The following is an 8366-nucleotide window of genomic DNA, read 5'->3' as shown; positions in this document are numbered from 1 at the left end:
CAGTGAAATTTTTGATGAATTAAATTGATGAAAATCACTCAGACCTTTTGAATATTGCTTACTAATAATAGTCTTTACAAAATGCTGGTCCAAAGAATGAATGGTGGTGAATGGGACTGAGCTGGTTACAGCTATTTCAAGCCTTATAATAACTTCTCACAAAGAAAAAGTATGGTTATATCATACATTTCCTGACTCCTCAAAGTCCATTGGGTATTGTGGTTGTTGTCTTTTGGGTCGTTGATATCTCTTGATCCCAGGAGATAAAATTAACTAGATAGTTTAAGCGAAAAATTTTATGGAAATGTGTGTAATTTATGGTTTAAGGAGGCCGTGTGACCTCTATGTTTGTCAGAAAAACACAACCATGGGCTCAGATAAAAGCTGAGAAGGTCCCCTTTACATTGATACCAAACAATCATAAATCTACTATTGACAAATAGGAAACTGATCACCATTTCTAACTTTAGACGAAAAATCAATAGTTGTGCTAATTAATCAATAATTATGACTAAACGATAACTTTGACAGCTTAGCATACGGCAGAAATGGATTCAGCACAAAAAAATCATACAGAAACAATAGAGAAAGTGCTTTTCCTCAAAAATGCCTACCATGTTGTTTTCTAAGGGGCTTTTTCAATTTTCGGCCCTGACTACTAAGAGCATAGCTCATGTAGCCACAGGATGACTCTGGGATTGCTTGTAAACCCCTGACTGACGAGGGGCTTGATCTGCACTTGATCACATCACATTGTTCTGCTCAGGCATGCAGAGCCATGTCCACAGCTGTTCATATGCATTCTGCTTAAGTGTTATGGGCTCATCTGTCTTTTTCAGTAGAAGATGAGTGGAAAAGATTTGCACTGGAGTGTTATGTTCCACATTTGCCCCCTTTCAACACAACTCAAAGGGATAAAATCTGCTTTTGGACTTTTCACTCCTCGCATACCTGCCTAACTTCCATCCATCCATTTTCTATGCCTGTTTTATCCTGTACAGGGTCACGGGGGTCTGCTGGAGCCTCTCCCAGCTCTTTACAGGCGGGAGCCTGCCACACATACTGTAGCTCCCACTATTTTTTTCCTGCGTCTTTATGAATCAAACAATCAGCGCTTTGTGGCTTGGACATTAGTTGATTTTTCCCAATTTGGAGTGTTTTCATCTCCAGTTACCAAATGAGATAATAAAATGTCTGGGTCACATGATGCCTAAAAATACTACTGTGAGCAGCAACAATGATTCTTTGAGGTGATGCTAGAACACTGCATGGAGGATTTTTGGTCAGGTTTCAGATTTATATAGTTATATGTTGATGGACGCTTCTACATGTGGAGATGAGCAGAGATGAAACCGTTGTCCCTCTGATCGAATGAATATATCCAGAGAATATGGTTGTGTAGTTTTATTTAGAAAATGGGAATCTGTTAGACATTTTCTTTTGACAATGGTTTGCAAAGCTCTTCAGTTTGAAACCTTTAAATCCAACAGACCTATTATGACACACCTAATCACCTTTATCTTTTCCTTTCGTATTCTCTGATTCGAAGGCTTAGAAACATCTTTGATACTGCGCTGTGATCATTGTTTATTATTACACAAGTTACACCACAGTTTTTGTTTTTAATCCTGTTGGTCATATGTATGTATGTATATATATATATATATATATATATATATATATATATATATATATTGACCTTGAAATTTACAAAATCTGTACTAATTGTAGAGTGCTGTTTCATTTTTAATGTGAAGGAGTGCAGAGACAGATTTAAGCTCTTACCATATTGGCAAATTGATCTTGTTGTGCTGAGTCCTTTTCACCTGAAGATAAAAGTTGCAAAATTGGGTTAGTTAATCGCGGTAGCTTAGCTCAGATTGTGATTGGATTTCGAGATTTGGGACGGTTGCTGCTCGTGTTTTGGCCGGTTCTGTGTAGGTTTCGTGTTTCGTTTGTGGTTTTTGTTGCAAATTTCCAGTGCTCGACGTGTGCCTCCATGTGTTCTTGCTTCCTGGTTTGGCAGCGGATGTCAGTAGCGGATACAAGTTATTCATCTCTCTCTTATCTCCCTCGGCAACCGAGACGCCATCCTCCACTTCTGACATTAACTTCTGAATGAAATCTGTTGAAGTAAAACATTTTTGGAATTCAAAAGTAATCACATCAAGAAAAAAAGTTATTGTTTGAAAAAACAAAACATGGAATAAACGGAGTAAATTTTATAAAAGCATTGCAAAATGTTGAATAAAATTGAAGCGAGTGAATCTAAAGAGCAGAAAACCACATTGGAGTCTCACCTGCTTGTGGCGCCTGGTTGGACTCGGTGTAGAGGGGCAAAGTATGTCCCCATGTTGCAGAACAAATCACAGCCACAAGACAAAACAGAGCTACAGAAAGCATGATGTCGCTACTTCTAGATGGTCAGATCCGGACTGCTCTTCAGCTCGACCAAGAACTTCACTTATATTTCCACCAAGGCCATCCATCACAATGTGATCAATACATTATCATCACACCCAGTCTCCTTCGTAATGATTTTGACACCATGACCAGGCGTCATGGACACAATTTAAGGAGCCCTGTCAGTTCAGCTGAAGACTATCTGTGCTTGTACAGAGCAGCCAAACAAATGTTTGCTCTCCAACAGTAATCAGAGCAGCTCTGATGGTTTGTGTTTGACGCCATGGCTGTGATGGGCTGTTCAAACATATCATCACTCATGTCTGACATCGAGGGTACAGGCATTACTGACAGAAATGTGTCACTGCACATTTCTACATCATTTTCTATTAAATTACAAATATATCTGAGGCCATGAGTAAATAACTTTGGGTCACATCATGGTGAATAAATTATGATGCATTAGAATGTCAACTTATAGCTTAAAAAAAGTGTCTGACGTCAACCCTGCACAAACTAGCTCAACCTCACATGCATGTTTTGGGACTTTGGTTTTGGGACTTGGGAGAAAACCAAATGCAATTTGAAACCGCTTCACGGTTTGCTGCAGTCTTTCTGTGTCCAAAACAACAGAGTAACACGGTCTTCCTGTTACACCGTCTTGTCAAGTCTATGCAGACTATCAGGGAGAAAGTGCTTGTCAAGACCTCATATTTTGAAAACATATTAAATTAAAAGAAAATTCATAGAATAAATAAATAAATAAAAAAAAAAGCTTCTGTAAAAATGTAAGGACCTATGAGGTCAGTTGGCATGGGCTCAAAGTCAAGAGCTACAAACATTCCATCCCTAAAACAAATTGATAAATACTTCTCATCTGCTAGGAATCAACTAATGTCAAAGCCAAGGATGTGCAGAGGTTCAGTCTCTTCCCTTAATATTTTTGAGGTGAGATTTTATTTGAGTTGTTCATTGACTATAACATCCTAATAGTGAAAATAAAAGTCAGATCTGCAAGAATGACTTTCTGACTTGTTTTTATCAAGGTTTATGTCATATATATTGTTGTTTTTTTAAAGTCAGAAAGGCTCATTCTCAGTTTCAAGTTTTCAGTGTCTGACAGGGGGTTTTGGGTGCAGGGCTCTCTGTCAAACTGAAAGTTGCCTGAATCTCTTTAGATGAGTGTACCTTGTATCAGTTGATTTATTATCACCAACTGTTGAAAACAACAGCATTTGATGCATCTGGCTGCCAAGCTGTTTTTAAAAAAAAAGGCAAAAGCAGTTTCTTTTTAAGGCCAAGAGTGAAAAAAAAAATAAAGTTAATACAGGAGCATTCATGTTATTAAACATTTTTCAAAATGAATGAAGTGGACAAATCAGTCATACGAACAGACACATCACTTGTTAAAGAAATGAAAAACATAAAATGGCTTTTCAAACTGTACGTTATTTCCTCCTTAAAACACACAGCAACAAAATAAGCCCCTAATACTCCTAATATGGTGCTTTTTTGGATTGTTTGATTATTTTTTTATGAAATTATTTCAGAAGATGTTCAGCATCTCGAATGAATAAGTCCCATCTTTTATGAAAGAAAACAAGAGTAACCATTTGAAAATACTTGAGACACTAATCATTGCATACAATCAGTACAGAACAGTGGCTCTAAATACACTACAGTTGCTTCCATTGCGTAGCCAAACTACACCCCCTGATTGCAGGGGATGTGGTTGTGTTCGGGGTGCTTCTGGTTCTGTCAAAGGTGGTTCTGGTTGTGTTCGGTCGGGTTCTGGTTTTGTCTGAGGTGCTTCAGGGTGGTTCTGTCTCTGTCTGAGGGGGTTCTGGTTAGGTTTGGGGTGGTTCTGGGCATGTTCGGGGTGCTTGTGGTTTTGTTTGGGGTGGTTCTGGTTCTGTGTGAGGTGGTTCAGGGGTGTAAATGAGCCACACACCCTGATTCACAGGAGGTGTGGTTTGGCCTGGTTGTATTTAGAATGGTTCTGGTTTTGTCTGAGGTGGGTGTGATTGTTTTTTTTAAGTTTTTATCCCGTTTTTTTCCCCCATTTTTATCACCCAGTGCTCCTACCTAAGTGACAGTCCAGGGGCCTCATTTATAAAAGAGTGCGTAGGATTCATACTAAAAGTGTACGTGTGCTCAAAAGCCGAAAATGGCGTGCGCACAAAAAAATCCTAATTTATAAAACCGTGTGCACGCACATCTGCACGCAATGTTCGTTTTATAAATCACAGTCCAGCTGGAAGGTTGCGCATGTGAATTCGCCTCATACCCCGCCCTTTACACGCCCACTTCATACCATGAATGGGCAATGCAAACTACATGATGATTGTATTTGCATATAAATGAGCCTGCTGAGCATGCGCAGCGGCTTCCTGCAGTCTGTTTCTGCTCCACGTCAGGATGAATGAGATGTGTCGAGCCGGGCAACCGTGCCACTAAATTTCACGGAGACTGAGATCAGGATGTTGTGGATGAGGTGGAGGCCAGGAAAACGACATTATTTGGTGGTCAGAGTAATGGCATCACTAACAAAAATAAAGCGAGTGAGTTGCCTGCCAGAATCTGATTTCTGGCCACAGGTGCGCGCACAGCAGCCCGTTGAGAGATTTTCAAGTTATGAAGCTCAAGAATGAGATCAAGTCATATTTAGGCAGAAAAAACTTTTCATTAACTGTAATTTGGCCTTCAATCAATTTTTGGCAGGTAAAAAGACCCATTTTCAGGGGAGAAATCAGATTCTGGCAGGCAATCTCTTTTTGGCACGACACCTGCATGGCGTGTCCTGCACCGCGGACACGCCGTGCAGGTAGGATGATTTGACAGATGAAAATACCCCGTCAGATCACGCTTCCACATAGATAAATGCAGGTAGGATGATTTGACAGATGAAAATACCCCGTCAGATCACGCTTCCACATAGACATCAACATTTATCTATGTGGAAGCGTGATCTGACGGGGTATTTTCATCTGTCAAATCATCCTACCTGCCAATATCTATGTGGAAGCGTGATTTGACTTTTTTTTTCTTCCGCCAAAGCGTCGTACACATAGATCTATGTGAAGCACATTCTGACTTCCTGCTGTTAAATCGTCTATTATTTGCATGAAAAAGCCTTTGAAAAAAAAAGAAACTGAAATAAAAGAAACAGGGATCGTACGGTAGTATTTTCTGCCGAGGTAGGACAACTCGGCAGAACACCGGCTTGGGTGTACATGGATCTATAAGTCTGATATGTGATGACATTAAAAGTATGACATGAATCTGGCTTCATTTCACCACCTCACCGCCTGCGTCGCCAGTTCCCCATATCTTTAAAATGTAGTGCGCGAGGGTCAGGGTTGGCGTAAAGATACACACATTTTTCGGTTAGTTTTTTTTTTTTTTAAATCCCAACCTTTGCGTAGAACGTGGCATGCGCATCTTTCAAGCCCTGTTTTGTGCGCAAGCAAGCTTTATAAATAAGGCCCCTGGGCATTACTCCCTCTACCAACCCCGGGAGAGCCATACTGAGCTCAGGTCTCCTCCTTAACCTGAGGAGTGAACAGGCCGCTTCTTTTCACCAGACAGGGTGGGGTTTCTCTGTCCGGACGTGGCGCGTGGAAGGATCACGTTATTCCGGCCGGATCCTCCCCACCCCATCTGGTGCCCCGATTGGGCCAGAGGGGGCATGTGTAGCCCAGGACTGTTGCATGTTTTGGTGAGGGTAGCTCACATTAGCTACCCAAGGGAACACGGGGAGAACATGCAAACTCCACACAGAAAGGCCCTTTCTCCAACCCCACCCAGGGTGTGGGCACTGAAGTCATGGGGGAACTAACACGCACTCAGCACCCACAACGTCCCCGGCGGGAATTAAACCCAGGACCTTCTTGCTGTGAGACGGCTGCACTACCAGCTGCACCAAGGACTACGCACATTAGTCGATGTAACTCATCCAGAAATCATCAAAATCAATGGCGACGTCGCAAGATCGAGCATGGGAACTGCACGAAAAAAAGCCGACTCAAGTGGGAGTTCGTGAGTTTGAGCCCAGAGACTGCCCATAACGAGAATGTGTATTTAAGAGTAAAACAAATGAGATGGTAGAAATGGTTAACTTGCCTAAACTATGTCCAATTTGGGCATATTTCTGGTTTTATTTTTAATTATGTCAGGCCTGACAGGTTTTGAAGTCTTGCTCAAAGCTAATGAATCCCAGTGCACCATTGAGGTTTAGCTTGATAAAAAAACTGACATCAGGTAAATTCAGTCAGTTAATTACGCACGGTACAACATGTCCTGGTGCTGGGGCTGCATATAAATAAACCAGCAGCGACAAGCTGTTTTGAGGCTCCCATGGAGGTTTTTCACTTGTTGTTATCTACCTCACCAAGTGATGCAAAAATAAGAATATTAAAATCAATAACATAATATTTAGAGAAGTAACTGCAAAACCCTTCAAGCATTCAAAATATTTAATGTAATTAATCATTCATGCCGTCCTGTTCACAAACAAAACATGGCTCTTATCTACAGTCAGACCACTGACACTCTTCTCTGTGGACGTTTCTCATACTTGAAAGTCTTCTGTTTCTCAGTTTCACTTTGTGTTTTTCTTGAAAATTGTAACACATCATTAAATCTGTTTTGTATTTCCTCTCATTCATAGTCCATAAAAGGTTATTGTTCACATGCCACCCTGTACGCTGTACAATTTTTGTATTTTTCAAGTGAAACTGATTAAGTTTTTTCCTATCTAATAATAATAATACTGTTGTTTAGCAGACGCTTTTATCCAAAGTGACTTACATCTGAGAGAACAAACACACAGGGAGCAATTAGGGTTAAGGCCTTGCTCAGGGGCCCAAGGTGGTTCATCTTGGTTGCCATTCTTGGGCTTGAACCTGGTCCTCCAGACCCAAGCCCATCTCTGTGGCCACTAGACTACCACTCCCCCCCTCTATTTGTATTTGTCATATTTTTCTTAATAATGTTACCATATTTATGTGTGTTGCTGCCCTTTGGAAAGCACTTTTTGATTTATATCTGTGAAAGCAGTTACTGGGAAGATTTGCAGAATAAAAATGTCACCGTACTGTAAAACTATAAATTTGTTGTCCAAATAACTTAGATCAGGGGTATCATGCAATTTCATCCTGCAATGTCGTTACCATCAGAGGGATGGTTATATAATGACCTTTTAAGCTACTTTTTATCATATGTTTTAAAATTCTAACTGCCTCTGCATTTAATTATTAATAAAAGATGTAAACTCATGACTCTTACAGCGGCGGGACACATATATCTGTCTTCAGTCTTCCTGAAAGTTGGCAACACGGCTGTTATCAGTAGTGTTTTTTCGTCTACTAAATATTAGAACTCCACATAACTAGGTGTTTCTACACAACCAGTTGTAGTCAGATTTTCTGCTAAATTGCTGACTGCATCAGTTTTTGTTGTGATTGTTGCTTTTTCTTTAAAATTTTTTGTGCATATTTTTGGATTTTTTTTATGTGTTTCTTGGTGATCAATGTTAATTTAATCATCTGCTGCTTAGTTTTGAATCTCCATCAACTGTAGCTCATCTCTATTGGAAGGAACATACAGTACAGACCAAAAGTTTGGACACAGTTCCCCATTTATTTGAATGAGAAAGTGTGTTGAAACATTTGGTCTGTACTGTATATTTATTTTTTATTTATTGTTCGTTTGTTTTAACTTCCTGTCTCACTTTAAATATCCTTCCCTCTTTCTTGGACATTTTTGCTCCATCACAAACTGTCTGTTAGATACCACGTGATCTGCCCACTAGCTGGTATGGACTCAGAGTTTCAGGTGGACATGAAGGAGAGGCAGTTTTCAGCGCAGACAATAATTGCTTCTTTATTTTGTCAGTACTCAATAATCAGTTTTAACAGAGGAGGTCAAGAGACTCCTTCTCCTTGCACCACAGCACTCCCCTG

This window comes from Cololabis saira, chromosome 7 (assembly GCF_033807715.1).
Source record: "Cololabis saira isolate AMF1-May2022 chromosome 7, fColSai1.1, whole genome shotgun sequence".
NCBI classification, from domain to species: Eukaryota; Metazoa; Chordata; class Actinopteri; order Beloniformes; family Belonidae; genus Cololabis; species Cololabis saira.
This window is presented reverse-complemented; position numbering follows the sequence as displayed.